The 22,895-nt window shown below is 29.3% G+C and overlaps 1 protein-coding gene across 1 annotated transcript in view; it reads left to right on the top strand.

The window, feature by feature from the left end:
* Nucleotides 1–9,600: 9,600 nt before the first annotated feature.
* LOC119665581 (dopamine D2-like receptor) overlaps nucleotides 9,601–22,895 on the top strand; it is a 112,324-nt gene continuing 99,029 nt past the window's right edge. Inside the window, exon 1 of the mRNA XM_038074808.1 lies at nucleotides 9,601–10,099. The gene's annotated coding sequence lies outside the window, so the exon portion shown is untranslated. The remainder of the gene's footprint in view (nucleotides 10,100–22,895) is intronic.

Genomic DNA, 22,895 nt, shown 5'->3' with positions numbered 1-22,895 from the left:
AAAAATGCTTTATCTGCATCCATATTCATATTTTTTTTAGGTTTATTGGTCATTAAGCACAGTAGTTAAAATGAAAAGATCAGTAAAGAACCGTAGTTAATTTCATTCACTACCTGTAAAGTTTCTTAAGAAATTTTTCATAAATAGATCATACAAATAATGTATATATATATATACATAAGAATGTATATATCTTCATTGTTTTTCAAGAAATTTGATCATTTCCATATTTTTGTTAGTTAAAGGTTATTAACATTTAAAATTCTTTTATTTTAATAACAAGTTTTAACAAAGAAAAGCATATTTAGAATACAAAGTATTATATCTTAAATTTAGGTTATTAATTAATTGTTATTACGACCAATTTTCAATATGTTTTTTTATTACTGGGCTTAGATCATAAATTTAACGATGTTTATATTTAGATGTTTTTTTAAAAAAAATTTTACTTATAATCATCGTTTATAAATTAAAATAAAAGAAAATAAAATATTTAATAAATTAAATAAAATATTTAATATATTACATAAAATATTTAATTGTATTTTAATTTTTTATAAGAATTTTATGTAAAAATTTATATTTTTTTTAACTAAAATACAATTAAATATTTAACACAAATTTATAAGTGTAATTTTAATAATAATAAATATAATAATAATAAATACAATAATAATAAAATAATAAAAAAACATATTAAATTCATATTAAAATTTTACATATATCACCTGCTCACAATAAATTTGCAAGGCAAAAATGCTCTTGTATGACGTATGAATCGTTAGGGGTGACAGACTATCATACACAACGCGTATGCGAGAGCTGTTCACCAAAATTTTGGTGAGCACGCCAACACGTTGGTAAAGGTGGCAGACTATCATACCTGTGTGTCATACGACGTTTTTCTCTCTCGTATGACATACCAGTATGATAGTCTGCACCCCACTTAAGTATTTCTTAAATACTTATTACAATATGTTGATGTTTATTAAGATATGTGAATACTCGTACGTATATATAAGTATCTATTATTGTGTGCTTGTGAAGTTATATGGGTTCGATTAAACCCAGTAGAAAACGGATCGATCCGTCATCGAAGACGTCTTCAAGACATGGATACATACATGAAGACCGATCGATCCAAATGTATGACGGTCTTCGAAGACACTTTCATACAAATTAGCCAAATGTCTTCAATGAATTTTTGTGTACATGTCTCGAAGACCGTCTCGAAGACCATGTCTTGCATAACGGACGCATTCGACAGAAAGTTGTGCGCTCTTAGTTCAGTGCTCATATAATTTTTTCACCCTTTTTTTTATTTCTACTCTTTTATTGCACTCTTTAAATTTTAAATGAATTTCAATTTTCTCTTTAAATAAGTAGAAAGAAATTGTTGTATTTTGTACTTTTATTTATTTTATATAATAATTTCTTACATTACATTCAAAATTAAAAGTTTTAAAAGTAAATTATAAATTTTATTATAAATTATTACAAATTTTATTAAGATATTAATAATAAACTAGTAAAAACTAGTAAACATAATGAAAATTAATTTAAATAATTAACTTAATATAACTTAGCATATCTAAAATTAACTAAAACTAATATAAAATAATTTATAGCATTTCGCTATCATCAATTGTTGAAGTTTTATATGTTTTCAAAAGCGTTGAAGAGGATTTTGGTACAATTAAACCTTCTGATCTTAAGAGTTCTAAAATATCATTACCACAACGCCTGTTAATCCTGTGTTTTTTAAATATAACATCTAATTTTTCACAAGTGTTTTTAGTTTTTTTATTTTCAACATCCTTTGTTTCGTTTCTAAAACAACTTTCACTGGAATTATTGTCTTCAATATTAAAATCAATATATTTTCCAGGAACTAAGTCACTATTTAATTTGTTTTGATTTTATTTCTTTTTTTTTTTTAATATTTCGTAGTTTAATGATTTTGTTTGTTTATTTATTTTGATTTTTTTAATATTTATTTCACAAATGTTTATTAACTACACTTCAAAATTATTGCGTCACTTCATTTATACAACATAGCGTCATCTGAGGCAAAATTCAAATACGTTGCTATGAACACTAAAAATGAGAGAGAAAGCAAAGAAAGAGTATTTACATTCATGTTTTGAGCAAATGTTTTGCAAATTTGCTTGAAAATGCGGACGCGGTATCAAAGACCGTCTTGAAGACAATGTCTTCGAAGACCACTTTTTCTACTGGGAAGTTAATGTATTAATATGCAAAATGCTGTTTTGATTGTAAATGTGTCAATTGTGAATTTATTTATGTAATTTTCGGACCTATTAACTCATTGTTAATGGCGTGTACAATAATTTAGAAGGGTGGCATTTGTTAAGAGCAGTAAAAATATGTTTTAGTTTATTGTTGGATAATAACATTTTTCCTCACCGCTTTGATCAAAATTAAAAGCTGTTTCAATTGAAATTAAATTTTAATTAACTTCTGATCCCAAATTTAATATTGCTTTCCATCTAAATATGTTATTTGAGAGAACATATTTGCAAATGGGGTACATTTTATAAAGAATCATGTACTTGTATAATACATAAGTTTTGCTTATAGTGGAAAATAGAAATCGGTAAATTTTATCATGGTGATTTAGTGTTAAACATTTCAAAAGTTATTGCTGTCTATTTTACATGTAATCAGAAATAAATTACCAAAAGAGTGCACCTTGAAAAACAATAGAGCATAATTTAATAAATATTTTTTAAAGAATAAGTTAATTTTTAAATTAATATTTAGTATTTAAATTAATACTAATTTAATTGCTGGCACGGCCACCCCATTGTGGTGAATACTTTTTCGCCGCTGAGTAACGAAACTTTTTAGTCAGTTTCAAATAATTGTTCGAAGTGGAGGGGTGGGTATGCTCCATGTTTATTTACAGTATTTCGACATTATTAAATCGTAGACTGAATATTGTAGTTAGTACTGAATAGATTGTTAACATATAAGGACGTGGGCGCATGTCGGCAATTTTCATGTTGGGTATTAATGATATTATAAATAAAAATCGCGTATTATAATTTTATATTGTTTTTAATATGCATCCCCTTGGGATGTACTTAGAGGAATACACTTTGTTTTCAAAAGAATATTGAAAATCAGTTTTTTTACTATTTATGTATGTATGGTAGGACTACGATATTTGAAATAGTGATAATATGAAATTTATTTTTCCGTTCAAACCTAAAAGGGTCGAATCGAAATTTCTAGATATTTCTACAGATGTTGCGAAAGATAGGCTAAACTGAAATTTCGTTGTATTTTATAGTTCAACGGCCTGTAACAGCAAGGGAGTGATATGTTGCTTTTATTATTCGTGCTTATTTCTATTTTGTCAATAGTTCTTAATTATAATACAAATAAAAAATTTATTGTAGTAAATTTATAGTAAAAAAAAACAACAAAAGAACATTTTAATAACTGATATGTACAATTTATTTTTATTAGCTCACTTTGATGTATTGGTTTAGAAGAGAATGACTGAGTGACTGAGTGGCATTAAACATGGATTATATTAATTTCTGTTGTTGTATCTTTATTAACATTTATATTTTAAAAGCTTTATGCTACAATTAAGGAAATAAATTAAAAAAATGTTTCTTCTTAATTTCTTAATTAATAAATACATTATTTAATATTTATAACACTTCGTACACTGCACATATGCAGTATTATGTATTTAAGTTAATTGTTATTGTTTAATATCTTTTTTTTGGAATTGTAACAGAAGTTCCGTATATTATATTAACAATAAAAATAAAGATCTCGCAAAAAGTATAAAATTTAACAAATTTATGTATATATAAAAATTTATAATTGACTTAAACGAATGTGTATTTTTTAATGAAAATTAAATTGACAAAAAAAAAATTTGATTTTTTTGTAATTAAAATAATTAATTTTTAGAATAAACAACGTAAATGCTTAGTACACGGTACAACCATCTTCACCATCTATAAATCATTAATTTATTAATTATTTACACTATTTTTGTGAGTGAAAAATAACGATAGATTATTTTTACAACATAAGAATTAATAACATAATTTTAATTATTGGTAAAGTAAAATTAAAAGTTTATTAAGAATAATTTCATAGCAGGCTTTACGGTCACATACGGTCTAAGAGCACCTAAAACTAAGCAAAGCTATTTGCAGTTGCACAAATATTAGCAAAATGTCGAAAAGTCAGTAAGACAATTTGTCGAAAAGAAATGCTGATTTTTGTTAATACTTATTATATGTGTCAATTGTAAAGATTGTAAAATATGTAGAATCAATCATTTTGCGAATTACGCAGAATTATTGTTACAAAATAAATTTTTTTTTATTAATTTTTAAAATTTTCTGAGTTATTGGGGCATGTCTAATGTTGAGGTCAAATTAGAGAAAGTTTTAAGCGTAGGTGAAAGCATTTTTATATATTTATATAGAGTCTGCTTTCTTAATTAGGCAGTAAATTAGAGATTCAATGAATCAGAGATTGAGTTATCTGAGTGAAATAAGAAGAATAGGAATTCTTACAGAAGATCCTGTTCTAGTTTTCTATTCCTAAGACTAGTTTGGTTATATACTCTTGAGTAAATTTTGAAATAAACGATAAAATGATAAGTTGAACTAAAAAGGTCAGCTAAGATAAGAATCCTCAATAGAAATTAACTAAATTAACTAAATTTTAAAGTGACACATGAATTAAAAGTTCACATTTAAATAAGGAATATTAATAGAAACTGAAATAAAGATTAAAGTGACACGTGAAATAGAGGTTCCCATTTAAGTATGGAATGTAAGATAAAACTGTAATAGTAGTTAAGACAAAAACATAGAAATTTCTATGTTTCTATGTTTTATTTCTATGTTTTTGGTTAAGATTTATAAATGCAACCAACTATGAAATTGTACATTGAAGAATATACGTGTTGATTTTTTCGATATTGGAAATAAAACAGTGTTTGAGTTTTCCCATTGAGAACGTAAGATTTTTCCTGATACTTTGGACACAGTTTGGAATACAACAATATTGGATACAATATATATTTGATATACAACATTTTGAATATCGGATATATATATACAACACTATTATTATTATTAACTTACTTTTAGTATTACTTTTACAAAATAAGTTATTAAAAATGGTTGATAAAATGTTTATAACATAAAAATTCATCAAATATTCAGCGCACAAGAATTTGACTCCTTTTTTAATGAAAATTCCGGGGTAATTTTTTTTTAAATTTGGTTTAAAATTGGGTTTTCATTTATAAATTCAAAACGAAAGCGAATTTTTTCTCTTTATAGCGTTCATTGCTAAAAACTTTCTCAAGAGTACAGTGTTCATCAAATTGAGAGCTCCTATTCACCTACAGAAGGTGAAGTTGAAAATAATCGTTATGATTTGAGATGTTTACGCAATTTCTAAAGTCTGTAATATGCATGAGAATTGTTTGTCAATCTTTTTTGTCATTGTTGGCTATTAAGCGCGTATGACACATCAAGAATTGTTGTCAAAAAACGTTGTCGTCGCTTGCTATTACACATCAAACTAGTCAAAATTATTTTAAACACATATGTATTTTATTTAATATTCAAAATCTTGTTAATGTTATGTTTTGGTAATTAAGAAATTTTCCATAGATAGATAATACAAATAATATTTAAAATAGAAGAATCTCTACCCGTCATTTTTTCTTTCAGAGTTGTAAAAAAACAACATTAAGTCTGGTTGACAAAAGTTGGCATCACTTTTAAAATATATTAAATGCTTTCTTCTAACATATGTTTGTTGTTGCGTTGTGCAAAATATGAAATATAAAAATTATACACCAAAAATTAATTAATTTAAATGAAAGAAAACGAAACGAATATTAAAGGGCAATAGTTAATATTTTTATCTTATATATTTAAATTAATTTATTTATTTATGTATTTGAATTTATTAGTTAATGAAATATTCATATGATTTTAATGATAACTGGCATTTTGCAACATATTTCCAGTAAACATTTACAATAGACTGATTTTTGATTTTGGCTGCACTAAAAATTAAGATATAAAATTTTTGCCAGTAAAACCTAACTCTGAAGATTTTAAGAGCATTAGGCCTTTTCTTTTGTAAGCATATCGCAAAAGAACAAATAAAATAAACACTACTTTCGATGGCAACTCTGTACAAAACGGAAATTTTGTTAGGCTTACATATGCAAAACACGTAATAAAATCTAGAAATGAATAGTAATTCTGTGCAATTATTGGCAAGAACATTTTTATTGTTAATGTATTTGTTACGAACAATGATAACACGAAGTTCGAAGAATTAACGAAATCATGCGTTGACAGTGAACTGAAAATTTCATATGTACTCCCAAAAATCGTTCACAATAAACAAGTTTTTAGTCTTGGCAACCATGCGATTTGAGCTGCTTATTAGTTAAGCGGTTTCAAAAAGGTTGGACTTAATAAGCGATCAGTGTTGTTGTTTCATATGTTATTTTTAAAATAAGCGATTGTTCTTTTGTGATTTGTTTCACAAAGAAAAAATTATGGCTATTATTTATTGTTTGGTTATTAATATATTTGTATTAGTCCAAGATTATTAATATTTTAAATCTTTTTAATAACATATTTTGGTAATTGAGAAATTTTACCTAGATAGACAATACAAATAACATTTAAAATAGAAGATATAATTCATTGATAGTTGCAAAGCATCGTCTGCTAACTATAAATCATGCGAGTTATATATGCACTTTGCCTCTTTATACTTATGTTAATAGCTTTAGGTAAGAGAAACGATTATAGCTTTTACACTTTCAACGCTTTAGTCATAACTCTTGTCATACGTTAACCTATAGTTTATAATAACATTAAAAGTTAGTCTTTAGATTCAACTCAACTTTCTGAGATTTCTTCAACAATCGGTTTAGTAATTGTTTCATGTTGCTTTTTCTTTATATCTATATCAACAGAAAGATTTATTTTAAACATCGGTTTCGGTATTTATGAAGCGATTCTCGAAAAATATCACATCTCCTGCTATGAACACAGATCTTAATGTATTGTTGAGCAGCTTATAATTTTTTCCATCTGAATAGCAGACATTTATTGGTTTTTTACCTTTCTATTTAAACTTTAAATATCCACAACCCGTGTTTAATGTCACAACATAATGCTGTACCCATGGCTTCAGAAACCACGATTACGTATATATGTTGCTATACTAACAGCTTGCGACCACAATGATTGTGTTGCTTTAGATTCGGTTATTGCACACTTCCACATTTCATGAAGAGTTCTATTAGCTCTCTCAGTTGTTCCGTTTTGTTGTGGTTGAGAATCTAGAGGAAATTCTCAAAATCTTTATTTATGAACTCCCAACCACTACCGAGGGGTTATAAATTAATTTCTTTCCGATTTGATTTTCCTTAATAGCTATAATCTTCTAAAATTTAAATACCGCAACTGATGTTTTGGGGTAAAATATATGTTGTGGTGTACCAAGAAAATTCATTGATTCATACAATACAGTATTTGAAGGTACCGATTGAGACTGTCTTCATTGGTTTGCTAAAAAATTTACAGATTTGAAGATCAAAGGTTTTTCATTTTAAACACGAAAATGTATGAGTTCTTTAAATACTTAGATTTTTTGGCTAGATAGGTATTTTTGGAATTCCAAATGTGACGCAGTTCAGATGGGTTCATACACAACTTCATGGACGTCACTGTCTTTTTATCCGTTACCTTTCATTCCTATTTATTTTTTAGAAAGTCTGTGAGTTTGAATGTCTTCTATCACAGCCATTAGCTTCAATGCTATCAGTAGTCTATGTTGAGTTTTTCAATTGATGACGAAAATGCATGTTATGCAGAGTATCACAGAAATTGTAATAACTTCCTCCCAAAAGACACAAATGCTGACATTTATTACTGAAAAACACTGCTCTCAATGTGACGTGGGACAGATGGCGTCATCTCTCATGAAGAAATTTGAACCGACATTTTTTCTTTTATACTTAATTTTATATTTTGCATTGAAAGCAACAACAATTTTGATAATGACGAGTCTATAACTTTCTGAACAATATTTCAACTCATTTTTATAGTCGACTGCCTGAATTCAAAATCAAATTAGTATTAGTATTAGTATTAGTATTAGTATTAGTATTAGTATTAGTATTAGTATTAGTATTAGTATTAGTATTAGTATTAGTATTAGTATTAGTATTAGTATTAGTATTAGTATTAGTATTAGTATTAAGTATTAGTATTAGTATTAGTATTAGTGTTAGTATTAGTATTAGTATTAGTATTAGTATTAGTATTAGTATTAGTATTAGTATTAGTATTAGTATTAGTATTAGTTTTAGTATTGGGGCTATATATGTCTTACTTTTAATTTTAATTTGCTTTAAAAATATGGAAGTATTGCGTATGTGTTCTAAAGAGATAAGCTCTATATTTATATTTTGATTTTAAAAAAAAATTGGTTTTTTAAATTAGTGCTATTTTTCAAAGTGTTCTTATGTGAACATAAAACAATATGAAGAAAATACAAATTTTTGATTAATTTCAAATATTTAATAGCATGAAATCCTAGAGATATTTTTTTATATATTTTTAAAAATACCAATATTTGTTATTATTGTAGTTTTAGAACACTACTTTCTGCACAAATTATGGCAACGTTCTTTTTGTGTTATAGCAGATAAACAGATAAACAGTGTCGAACAAAGAGTACAGCACTTAAGAGTGCTGTAAGAGAGATTGTTATACCCACCTTTGAGAAGAGAATGTTTGTTAAGATGGACAAGGGTAGGTTTGCCATTCGGTTGTATTATCCGGTGCTCACCAGTAGTGCTCTGTTATTTTGTTTTCTTGAATTTCACGAGGGATGCGAAATACGCCGAACAGTCTAGCGCAAACAGTAGCTTTAGTCAATGGCAAATCCAGCACGAGACAGTGCGACATGTCACGCATTAGCCCAGCGCACCACATAAAATCGAGAACTAGATACAACGGATACAAATGCGTTCGTTTTACAACTACAACAACACCTTCAAGTGTCTCGTTTCGAACATCTTTTGAATTAATAAGCGGCGAGTCGAAAAGCTTCACTCGCATGCGACTGAATTGTTGAGGACCATGGGTACACAAATGCTGCAGATATCCTTGCGCTCAGGCAGTTGGTCTTTAAATCTGTTTATGTCGACACGTGCTAACAGAAGGCTCGGAAGATTGAAATTTTGAGTTTGTGACGAAACGCTAGCCAAACGACAAATCCTTAAGAAAAAGGCATTTAATTTTTTTTGCTAATATGCATTTAAATGGTTTTAAATAATTGCAGATAACTGAAATAAATAATAAATTGATTATCGTGTAAATTAAATTAATTGAAGTTACAGTGATAAAAGGTAGTGGTGTTAACAGCTATTAAGAAAAAGGAATAGAAGGATCCTTTCGCGTTCCACAGTGCGTAGCTTCTATCGTTTTGTGGTTTATTGCGAGTTCGCTTTGTCACCGTTACGGTAGTCTTCTGATTTGTTTGTGTTTCTTCACTGTTGAATAGAATTGTTGGCAATTAAGTGTTAATCACGTTACTGGTGTAATTATACACTCGGCAGTCAACTCAAGTCGTCACGCCGTCACGCCGTCAAGTCGTCAAGTCGTCAAGTCGGGCAGAGGAGCTGATTAAAAGTGCACATACAACGGCGGTATATGTAGCAGAAGTCGCGCAAAAATCAAATTCGAACGAGGCGGGCGGTGAATTAGTGTGTGAGTCAACACGTTAATACCGCAAATAACGAAATAACGAAATAACGAAATAAGTTGAGGCACAGATAACAATGTGAAAACAAATAAAACGCACACCCACAGGATTCACGCAAATTGATAAAGTTTACATCCTGTTGCTTTGGTACTGCTGTGCCAGTGCCAAGAAGTTGGTGTGAATGTGTTCAAGTGTTGCGATATAATTAAAACATGAGCACTCACATATTCTTATCCACAGGACTGTCAATACAAATGCGTGTGGATTTTAACATACACAAATAGTAAGTCCATGAGAATCTCTATGTATCCTTAAGTTTTATTCTGCCAAAGCCATACTCAAATGATACGTGTAACAAGTGACTGGGTGTGTTCATTTTCTCCAAATTCGCATTTCGGTTAATACAAAATTCTTTTTCGGTTGGGTGTTTTTAATGCTAAGATAAGGATTTTATATTGCTCCTTTTCTAATATCTTTCTTTAAACGTAATAATAACCTCATATGAAAATGGGGCAAAAGGAATTGTTGCCTGATTTCATAGTAAAGTAGCTAATGGGATGGAAATTTCTCATCTTTCAATATAATGGAAGTTACTTTAGACTAACTAACTAACTAAATAAACTCAGCCAACTAAATAAACAAACTAAACAGACAAATAAATATTGCATTAACTTACATTTTTTGTAAATCGAAAATAATGTTAAATATTTTCATTTAATATTTAATGAAGCACTTTTCTTTTACGAAATAAAAACATTTTCAATTAACAAAAAATCAGTTATAAATTGTATTTTCCGCGAAGTCAACTACTTCTTAAAAAACGTTTACGTTATACATATATATGTATGCTATATTGATATCACATTCTACTATAGGCCTTTATTTTAATATTCGTCTTGTTCATCATTATTACAATCCAGTATACACATTACAGTGGTACGCCTTGATTTAATTTTTTTCTGAAAATTTTTTCTCCATAATTTTCTTTATTCCAAGGTACTAGAAAATAGAATTATCAATTTGCTCAAAAAGAATATCACGAAAAGACTTGTAGTTTTTCTAAATAATTAAAATATAGATTAGCAGTTACTTTTGATTTTATGAATTCGCCAGTCTTCATTTTCTATAACTTGTCCCATTCTGTAACTTCTGTAATTCTGTAATTTATATATTCAAGGCTGAACTGAACTTTATATAAAATCTAACATAACGTGTTAACAGATTGAAAGGAAATTAAGCTATAAATTGCCGTTCATGTGAAACTTATGGGTTAATATGAAGTTGTCACCAGTGATTGAATAATTCTTTAGTCTTTAGTAAAATTAAAGCCAGATTGTTCTCACATAAATGCAATATTGGTTAAATCGGAGCCATTTTACATATTAAACGTACATATATCTTTGCCGATGTGTTTATTTTAAGCTTACTTCAGCAAAAATTGATTATCTGGTACTTTTGCCAACCTTATTACTTCAACAAATTTACAATTTAATCAATTTATTTCCGAATAAGGCTTAGCTTGAGTATTTGTTAAAGTAATATAATGGTTATTAAGAGCCGAATTTGAAGAAGATGAAGAATATAGCTATTTTTTTGTAATCATATTTACCCACTAATTTTTAGCACAGAGGCCATTGGTATGTGACTCGTACCATTAAGAACAGGGGAAGATATCACTCTTATATGCATAGGAATGGGCCTCCGCAAAAATCACGCTTCCGAACCCGGTGTGTATTTACTATTCGTCACTTGCGCTCATGCGGTCACTCAGCCAAAAAAATGTATTTAAACTGCCACAATTTTTATTAAAATAAAAAGAAAACGTTCACAAGAATGACACATTATTCTTTGGAATTCTTTATGGAAGTCCTTAGAGGTGTTACTCGTATTCGGAATTCGTGGCGTGAGGGCATTTATTACATTCGTTTGGTCTTTTTGTTTTTGTTTCCCTTATTTTTGTTTTCGTTTACGAGTGTTAGCTTTTGTCACTTCTTCACTTGCGGTTTCATTTAAGCACTGCAATTAAATTAAAACAGAGATTAATGGGAAGGTCTTCGAGTGCGCTTAGTTCGAGTTTGGGGCAATAACTTTTCAGCTGCTAGAAGCAACCGAGCTCAGTTCTTTTTGTGCCATTTTTTGTGGGATTTTGAAAGTGACATATTAAAGATTCACAATATGTTTAGTGATAGATACGTCAACATTACGATTTAACTTTGGTTTAATTTTATTTAAAAGTGCTTAAACAGCTAACGTTGCACAAAAAGAGGTCGAGGCATACATTTTTTGATATCTTTATATGAACATTATTTTCGAACTAAAATTCGTTTCCGAAGGCAAAACTCAGTGAAGTTCTTCGCTCTTTTTAAGTTTCACTGATATTTTACGAAAACATATGGAAATATTTCGATTTCAAAGAAGTTACAATAAATTTGAGGCTCACATATGAATTTAGGGCATGAATAATATTTTGAACTTATAAAATAAAATTTTTAACTTAACATATCTATTCAATAAATACTTTAACAAATTATTGTATTTGATTTTATTCATATCACTGCATTTTCGGATTCCATAGTATTAATCGTGGCGTACTAAGGAGTAATGAGTAAATTTCAATAGTGAACTAAGCTTTTGTTTAAATTGGACTATTTTTTCAAAGCGTCTATTCTAAAAACCTTCATCTTCACTTTTTTTCAATTAGGTTATTTACGCCACTAATAATTAAACGCATTGTCAACATCAAGTACTCCCTATGTAGTTATATATGTTTCTTGACATTTAACGATACAACATCGTGTGTTACATACACATAGACAATTATTATTCTGCCTTTGTGTTCAACTTTTTTTTAAAGACAATATTTTAACTTCACCCAGTTTCTGACATATAGGATTCCACATTAAAAACTAGGTTTTCTGTTCTACATTTATTGGAGAAGTGTGCGGAAATTTGAACAAAGAAGTGACAATCATACATTTTCTCGATGACTGCTCAGATTTTGCTAATAGAAGAAGTTGAATTTTAGAGAAGTACTTCTTCGACAGTCTGACCAATAACTCATCCTTCAGAACAAAGCATCTGTTAAACTAGACTGTCTAGAGGCGTTTTTTGAGAGGAATGTGGTGTTCAAACGACGAATAATTGCTAAATTATTTAAAGAAACGGTATTTGCCGATCAATCACTCTAATCAACTAACCAATAACTAGTTTAAAAGTCTAACGAATACTTTGAATAAAATATAAAAAGTTATTATGTAATAAATAAAAGACATGTTTTAATATTTCCTGCGTTCGTTAATTGCCAAAGAGATCGTGTAGTTTTTTATATTTCAAACGTCGAGTGAGACTTGAGTCACCTAGAAAATTCCTGGCTTCTTCGTTTATGTGTCTATAATGGGCCTCTGCCTGTTTTTTATTTCTCAAGTAGCTCAAGTGTATTTGAGGTCGCATAGTATATAAAATTGGAAATACCCGGAGGTTGCTTTAAAGTGCTTGCAAACATTACCAATACATTTAATATTGTGAAATACAAAAATGTTCAATTTAATAACATAGTATGTCTCTTTTAACGAGTTTAGTATTTTACTCCAAATACTACCTATGTTTATAATAAAAAGATGTTGATACTTTTTAAAATAAAATAATTTTTGATATCATTGATCGGCAGAATTTCTTTAATGCCTTTCAAATAATTATTGTTTAAACGGTATGTAATCGTGTTTGTGGAGATGTTTATAACGAAGTTAAGAAGGCGTTGGAGATATTGCTCAACATAACAAAGCAAAGCGGCTCAACGGATATTTGTCTGCCTATTAGGATATCGATACGCTAGGCATACGCTAGGCATCCCTCCTTAAACCAAGTTGATAATTATGCAAAATTGGTACAAATATATATGAAATATCACATTATCACAAATTGGTTACAACGTAATAAGTGGTTTCTAAATATATTTTGACAGAAAAATATCTAAACTTATAATATTCATCAGAAGAATGTACTTGAAATCCTTTCTGTTTAATCTCTTCGGATAGTGTTTTGCTAGGAGTTTTCTAAGAGTTCTAGATGTGATTATTGCCTATTTCTTCAATTTTGCTCTTGATCACATTGACTTCTAGGTTCATGTGAATATTAACTTTTTTTAACATAGTGGGGAGCTTCACAGATACTTCTTAACGATTTTGATTGCACAATCATGATTGATTGAGTTAGAAACAGTACCCACAGTCGCACTGAATATGTTCAGCACGTTTTATCATTATTTTATATAGAAATATTTTGCTAATACATTTTGAAATATACTTAGTTTTGATTTAGGATCAAAAATCCAACTACGATTAAAAATGTTCATTTTTGCTTGTATTAGTTCTTTATCTAAACGGTTTTTCCATGTTAATATCCTGTTCGGTGTTACTTCCAGCGAACGGAATCTTTCTGGGAAGTAGTTGCTTCTTTAATAGTCAAAGTCTGATATGGCCATTTTTAAATAAGGAAATAACTCTATGTTAATTCTTACTTTGCTAACCTTTCCCTCACTTTATTTAAGTTCTGCTGGAGCATTTTGAATGAATACTCAGTATTGCTGTATAATCAGTGAATGTGTAAGTAATTACATTTTTTGGAGTTCGTAAATCTCTAGTGTATATCAAGTAAAGTATATGTTCCAATACACTTCCTTAAGAAACACTTGCAAGAATAGGTTAACTATTTGAGGTAGAATTTATTTGATGCATATGAAATACCTTTCTAACAAGGAAGTGCGTTTTTGATATGTTGTACATGTTGGATGGAATTATGGCACTAAACTTATACCAAAGAACTTAGAAGTTAGTTTATATATTTGAATGCAATTTATAGTATTTACAAATTATGTTAAAGTGTGCGTCAACTCCACACCTTAGAGCACTTGTCACTACTTGTAACCAAACCTTATCAAGTGCTTGTGCGATATCTAGGAAAACTGCAATGCAGTTAGATTGTTTTGAAATGTTTTTCTCATTTGTAAAACAATTCAATGTACCCGTTCCATTGTATTATGCTTTTTTTCTAAATCCTATTTGAAGTCACGATATCACTTAGTTTAGGGCAGACAGACTTTCTTTAAGTAATAGTTACACGAAGATTATTGAAGAGACTGATATAAGTGTCTTTATCTGGTTTTGGATCAAAATAATTTCAGAAGGTTTCCACGATATTGGAAAATAGACAAGGCAACACATACCATTAAAAATGATAAAATAATATATTTTATATATTAATAAGTATTTACATTGGATTTTATATAAAAGATATAGCTTACACATATTGAAGTATAACAATAACTTGAACGCGCTTTTTGGTTAGCTTATTATTGTCAATTCTTTTTGTCAATATTATTACAATATTATGGTCTTCCGTCACCTCATTTATTATTCAGTCAGTCTCAAGGAATTTGAAACAATTTATAATGTAAAAAACTAATAAATACCACTATTGTCACTATGTCGTCACAATAGTGGTATGCCTGGTTTGCATGGACTAAAAACAATCCCCCTCATATATTACACCATTTCTATACTGGATCTTTATCGGGAATACTTTAGGATAGGATCCCTATGTTCGTTTTCCACTAAATATTTTTTGTTCTTCTTCGCTAGCCTGCGTCCAGGCTTCGCTTAGTTGTTTTCATCTTTTTTAAAATTGGCTATTTTTTAGATCATATTTTCTCCGTTTGAGTATAATCGTAACAAATCGGTCTATGGCGGTCCAGTTTTCTTCAAACAGCATCATTTTCGTTGTAATATTTTCGACGCTTATTTCATCGACTATTACTTTAAGTGATGTTCTTGCGGTGTTTCATCTGTTGCATTTGAAGATGGTGTGCTCAGCGTTATCTTCGTCTGCATCTCCGTATACACATTTCGGATCATTTGCTTTGCCAATGTGGAAAAAGTATTTTTGAAAATATCCATGACCAGAATGGAATTGAGTTAAGTAAAAGTTTACTTCGTCAGTTTTCCTGTCTGACCACTTCGCCACATTTGTGATCAATCGTGCTGTCCATCTTCCTTTTGTTGTTGAATTTATAGTTTTACTTCTAGATTATTTATCGTTGTATTTTGGTGCTGCTTATTTTGCCACCGTAATTTCATTTCTTTGGCTGCTAGATCTATAGGAAATGTGCCACTTATGACCAGCACCACTGTCTCAGATACCGTACGGTACACTGAAGCAACTTTCAGGGCAGTCGTTCGTTGTACTGATGCTAATGTCTTACGCTTCCGTACTATTTTCACCGAATCGGCCCATATTTCGTTTCCGTAGAGTAGGACACAGTTGGTTGTTGACATTAGCAATTTTCCTTTGCTCTGCATTAGGCCACCAACGTTTGCCATTAGACATGATGTACTTCACTGTTATTTTGATTTTGAGAAATTGAAAATGATGTCTACCAGGCATTCAAAGAAATAAAAAAAAATGTGCAACGTGTGGAAAAGAATTTTTCTTTAAGACATCAACTAAAAGCCGTAATTTTGTTGATTGCTGTAAAAAAAACGGCGATAAGTCTGGTTGAAACAAATTGGCATCACTTTTAAAATATGTCAAATGCTTTTTTGATGTATGTTTGTTGTTGTGCTGTGTACAAAATAACATATAAAAATTGTAAACACTAAAAATTAATTAATTTAAATTAAAGAAAATGTGATGAATATTGAAGGGCAATAGTTAACATTTTTATCTTATATATTTAAATTAATTTATTTATTTATGTATTTGAATTTATTAGTAAATGAAATACTCATATGATTTTAATGATAACTGAAATTTTGCAACGTATTTCCAGTAAACATTTACAATAGACTGATTTTTGACTTTGGCTGCACTAAAAATTAAGATATAAAACTTTTGCCAGTAAAACCTAACTCTGAAGATTTTAAGAGCATTGTTGTTGCTTCACATGTTTTCTTTCGTAATTTGCGAATATTTCTTCTTACTCTGAAAGAAAAAATTACGGCTAATATAGTTTTTTGATGCATTTATATTATACCGTCAGTTGGTCCAAAAATTCCTCTAGGCTTATTGATGAAAAGTTAATTGTTCAGATGTGGGTACTCGCGGAAATCTATCAATGAGCCAAACAATTACATCAACGTTAAAGAAACAATCATATTTGAAGTGTGTGTCATCATAATAAAATTGATATTTGCCACTGATGCACCCATTATATTTATATTTTTTGCTTAAATCTGAACAGAAGTTGTTTGTGTAATTTCTTAGTACTCTTTGATGACTATTGCTTCGCATGTTGCATATCAAAACTATGCTTGCCTACACATATTGATAATAATTTTTTATGTGCGAACTTATAGCAAGTGAATCAGAACCGGCCATATTGTGCGAAGTCGGAATAACACCATCCTAAATAGCATTACAAAAACAAATATGTGTATGCAGAAGTTGTTATTCGTCTGGATGGCTGTTTTAGGGTTGTCATGTGTATTTATTATTTCTGTTGGCCTACTTATATTTGTGATTTCCGAGATTCATGCACATCGCTACTTAAATTGCTAGTTTCTCCAGAATAACCATCGACGACAGTCGAAATATTGGAAAATCGATAAGCTGTGCTACACTTAAGTAACCAATTTACCCAAAAATTTTGTAAATTATTTATTGTGGCGTACAGCCCTTCACAGTATGTTTCGACTGAGCCGAAACTAACGTTTTTTTCGAACTAAGTTCGAAAGTTATTAATCTTACAAATTTCAAATAGTTCCAATTTTAATTATTATTTTAATTACAAAATTTAAAATGTTTTGAAAAGTTAAGCGTGTTTTTAATTATTTTTGACTTATCCTTCCAGATGTAGACGGTTAAGTGAACGCTGTATTTAATTATCTTAAAACATGGATTCCCTTTCAATGTTTGAGGCAGTGAAACGAATCTCACCAACAGCACATATTAAATAACTTAATAATGAAGCAGAGTCGTTTCCCAAGGGTTTCAGTAAAACATATGTCATCCGTTCCGTTTGGGGATGCTGAACGTATTAAGTTATTTTATAATAATTCTTTGGTATATATCGCACTCATATTTATCTTTCCCAATCGGCATGTGCTAATATTTTGCGGAATTTATTTTGCTGCAAGTAAAGGTATTTTCAGTCAGTAAATAAGTTTTTACTTTGAGAACTTATGGCAAATTTGCAGCGCATTTTTTCAATTTGACTTGATGGGCGAGTTTAGTAACCTTTTACCTCAGTTGAATGAATTCCTTTTCAATAACGAAATTGATTTTATGATGAAAAAGCAGAAGAATTTAAATTTATGGGACTAGAAAGTATTAAAATATTAATTCCATTACATATATATCGTTTTTTCTTGGTAGCATGGCTTCATGTGTTGGGTCCATGTCACATTGGGTTTGGGTCAAAAACAAACTAAACATAAGGAACACTCTGTATTGATGGCGCAAATAAATTATGTTTCGTGCTTTGCTGTATTATAAACCTTTTTCGCATTAATTTTTTATGAAAAAGTTCATTCCTATAATGAGAAGCTCAAATTTGAAAAGAAAGAAAATAAATTGAAAATATTCCTGAATCAAGTCAAATCTAAATCCTCTATTTGTAAAAACATAAAAAGAATTTGAATGAAAACATATAAAAATACCGTAGAATAATACCGATAAAAATGTCGTTATCGTAAAAAGTTGACTTTCTGTTCTTTGAAGCTGAGTTTAAGTCTCTTAACTAACATTTACACACTAAGACTACGAGTCCCAGTTTTCGTTGAATTTAATTAATTATTTTATTTTCACAAAATTATAATAATAAACTATTTTTAAATAAATTTACATACTTAACAATTACAATCGAAGCTCTGAGTGTTAAACGAGTGGAAGGGAAAACTACATAACTACAGTCCAAATTATTAAAGGCACTTAAAAACAAAGGTTAAGGTTTTCTAGCGACAAATAGTCACGAAAACTTTTGAAGACCAATGTCTATTACAACAGTTAAAAATAGCAATTTGATCAGACCACTTATTCTTAAAAGGTGTTACATACGAGGTATAGCACAAATCAAAGACATTTATTGAAAATTCAAGCATAGTTTCATATCCCAAAATTCAACATATCTCAAAGTTATTATCAAACTACTATACAATATTTATCAGTAGCAACGACCATTAAAAACATTTTACTACCAAGATGTTGAATCTGTCAGAAAAAAAACTAAGAGCCTATAAAGCTTCAGGTTATGAGTTGATAACACTTAAAGTTTTAGGTTAAAGAATTTAAAATTACGTAAGGATAATAATAAAACATTTGAAAACATTTCGATTACCTTAAAGCACCAGAACATGCTATTTCCAATGAGTCAAGAAGCATGACGGTCAGTTGGAATAAAACTGATTTCAAATTAAAAATTCGATTCTTGTGATTATTATATTAAGTCGGTCGTAAAAGATATCTCATCTACTACGTCAGATACTGTGATAAATGTTTTTGAATATTCTATGCAAAAAAAATTCCAAGGAAACCCCAGTCAACTAATCCCAACTATTTAGGAAAGTACTTTAGCTTGAGATTGATGGACAACATCATAGATATACAAAATGTGCAACTTTAGGCATTAATCATTATAATTTTATATTATTATTCGATTTCTGATCTTCTTCCAAGGAATACCATGATCAATTTTGAAATAAACTGCTTTCAATTGATCAAAGGGAATAAATCAAACAAAATAGGCCAGAAATAATCAGAGGAAAAGGTAGCGGTTCACCAAATTAATGTAATACCTAAAAACTGTTGATAACTCGTCAAAAGATTTTGCAGTAAACCCACTGAAACTTTCAAAAGACTTTAATGAATTTTTCAGCAGCAAAGATTACAATTTTAGTGAGTGTGGAATGATGCTACTTTTAGAAAAGTGACAGAAAGTAGACACAGCCATCATTACAAAGTGGATGAAGTTTATTCATTTATAAATTCGCAAATTAATTCTCCAAAAAAAACCATAAAAAAATTGTCAGAGCACAGCGGTTGCTCACAAACCAGGATTTTTAAAATTGAGAATGTCCAGAAATTAGAACCCGACTTAGGTGTGCATTGAATGTGGTGTAAAACCAAATTACCTGCGAAAGCATTTATCTATATATAAAAAATTTTCCTATGTGGACTTACTAAGATACATATACAAGGTAGCTATTTCGTAGTCTCAAAAGTTTTGTGTTGAATTTTTTATTTTACTATAAGAATAAATCTTAAATCGTATTTTAAATATCCTCTACTTCAGTTCCTTAAACCCTACACTTAAGTTTAGCTAGGGTTAATTAATTATGTTAGTAGGACTTGCATTTGTTGCCGTTGGTGGGTTATTTCGGTGATCGGTTAAAAGTCATAGATTGTATTTTTAAACCATACGTTTCTTTATTTTGACTACTAAATTGTATCGGGTTGACTGCTCTATCTGCTATAGAAATGGTTATGACATTTGCCTTCGCAACGTTGTAACGCAACGCTTTGTCACATTGAATTATTCGTATAAGTGAAATCATATGTAGTTAAATATAGACATAAGAATGTTGTGCACTCCTAATAATTGAAACATGCTTGAATCAAAATTTGGTGTTTACTAAATACTATTTAGGCTTCTATGCTTTTAATAGACAATTTTGTATTATTGTAACTAAATGAACACATATTCTGATAGACTAGTTCAGATTTGACCATTGATATTATACATACCCGCAGCATTGTTCGGTTATGTTCTAGATTTGTATATCATCAATCAATATTTTGTTGACCAGGTCAGTTGAATAGCCCTCGGTTCATATAAAAATCTAATTTACTTCAATAAAATATTAATTTTCGCACTTTGTCTTTAAAAAATGTGTATGTAGACATAATAATCTCTTCTTAAGTTATATCTGTATTTATATGATATATATGAATATGTGTATATTATGCATAGGTATATTACGAGTATATGAATAATAAAAATACTATGTTTTTTTTCAACAGTTTCGGTTTCGATTAGATAAATTATTAGCCTCTTCTGGTCCACGTCAGTTATCTTTTGCGTTAATGGGATAACATCGGGAAAGATGTAGTTAAGAATAAAAAAATATTCCAAGACTAATAAAAACAAAAAATATGGTAAAACCTGAAATCTAAAATATATAAAATATATTAAGGATGCATACCTATTTGGTGGGTTTATTTTTTTCATTGACCACAGACAATGTTTCCTAAGTAATAAGAGTAGCATAAGGTCTAGCAATTGGGTTGAGTTTATTTATTAACATTCCGTTCCCACCTTTAGTTACGACATTCATGCAATGGGAACATGATATCTTTATGATAGCAACGAGCCTTAAACAAGATAACAAATTCATGCAAGTATCTCTCACATGAGCAAGCATTTTCTTTTAATTAATATTAAATGAAAATTGTACATGCCAGAGTCGAATTAACTTTTTCATATGTAAAATAAGCGTTTTATTTTACAGGATTTTGTGTTTGTTGTAACTACATTTCAAGCAGGCAGAACTCATCCAGATACACCTATTAAAATCTTTTGCTTAATCCCGGATTCCGAGGGCTAAGTATTGAATATAGTATAAAAAACTATGTCGGCTGCGAAAGTCACTTATCTTTCCATAATTTTTACATTGCAAAAAAATTCGTTTTGGTGTTTTGATAATTTCACCATTTTTAATTAAAATAATTGGGCATAAATGTATTCTAACAGCGGAAATGCGGGATTTCAGTTTTTGGTCTACTTGAATAAAAGTGGTTAACTAAAGCTTTTTCAACTGTGATGTATCCACAACTGCCTTAGAGTCGGTCCAAAATAAATTCCATTGCCCAAAAGTCCTAAAATCTCACATAATTAGTTTTTGCTATTATTATAATATTCCTTTAAAATCAAATTTAAAAATTTATGTACAAATATTTATTAATAAGAATTTGATGGAAGTACAAAATTGGGATTTACCAACTTTTAAAATTGAAATTTTTTTCGTTTTGTAAGCGTTTTTGATACCAAACATCTTTACTTCCAACTTAGATTTGTTATTGTTTTTTTTCCAGTGAACTATTGATTTTTGAACGAAATTTCGAAGGTCCCGACCTTATTGCTTAAAGTATATATTCGAAGACAAGGAACGAGAACTTCCGACATTATACACAACTGACGGGGCTTTACTTAAGACTTTGCTGTCGTCTTCTTCCATTTTGAATAAAAGTTTAATCACATTTACTGTGAAAAAATAATTTTGTCGAAACATATAAAATTATACAATAAATGATTATAAATAAATAATACTCGTTATACATAATTGCACGACACTATACACACTATACATTATATTGTTACATTGTATCAAGATTTAATGTTGCAAAGTATTTCTTAATGAATAAGAGACTAATTTTTAACAGTCTTATTTTTAACTAATTTTTAAAAGTTATGGATTCTCGACTCGTCTGTCTCTAAAAACGGAACTTTTTAATCAGTTATCACAACTTGATTTGCAAAAACATGTATATAATCATGCACAGTTGTAGTATAGTTGATTAAAAAGGTCATTTGGATTCCATTTACAATTAACAACTGATTTTCCCCGTTCAGTATTTTTGGGGAACGTACATCTTAAAATATTTGTTGAGTTAGACGGTCTTTTAACTTACTTATTTCGGAGTACAGAGTATATGGATTAAATTTTTGGCACACACAATTTGTGGCGCTGCACGCGCAAATATATACGCTAAGTCCTAAGCCTTATAGCTTGGTCTTGTTAAGAAACACGGGATGCACTTGCTTGAGACGTTGTGGGGTTATCTGGATGAATTGTATTTATTCCCTTATGTTTTTTAAAACTAATCGTTTTTTTTTGCTAGCTAGCTCAATGTTAATCTTTCAATTGTTAAAACTGGGAATATGATGTAATATGCATTGAATTTTCGAAATTTTACTATATCTAAATTTTTTAGGTAAAGCACACCTCCAAAAAACTCTATGTATAATCTTTCATTGATTATTGGGACTTTGGTGGTGGTTTATTAAAACTAAGGCATAATACTTTCACCAA

This window comes from Teleopsis dalmanni, chromosome 1, assembly GCF_002237135.1.
Source record: "Teleopsis dalmanni isolate 2A chromosome 1, ASM223713v2, whole genome shotgun sequence".
Classification (NCBI taxonomy): domain Eukaryota; kingdom Metazoa; phylum Arthropoda; class Insecta; order Diptera; family Diopsidae; genus Teleopsis; species Teleopsis dalmanni.
Note: the sequence above shows the minus strand (reverse complement) of the source record. Positions and strands in the feature narration are given on the sequence as shown.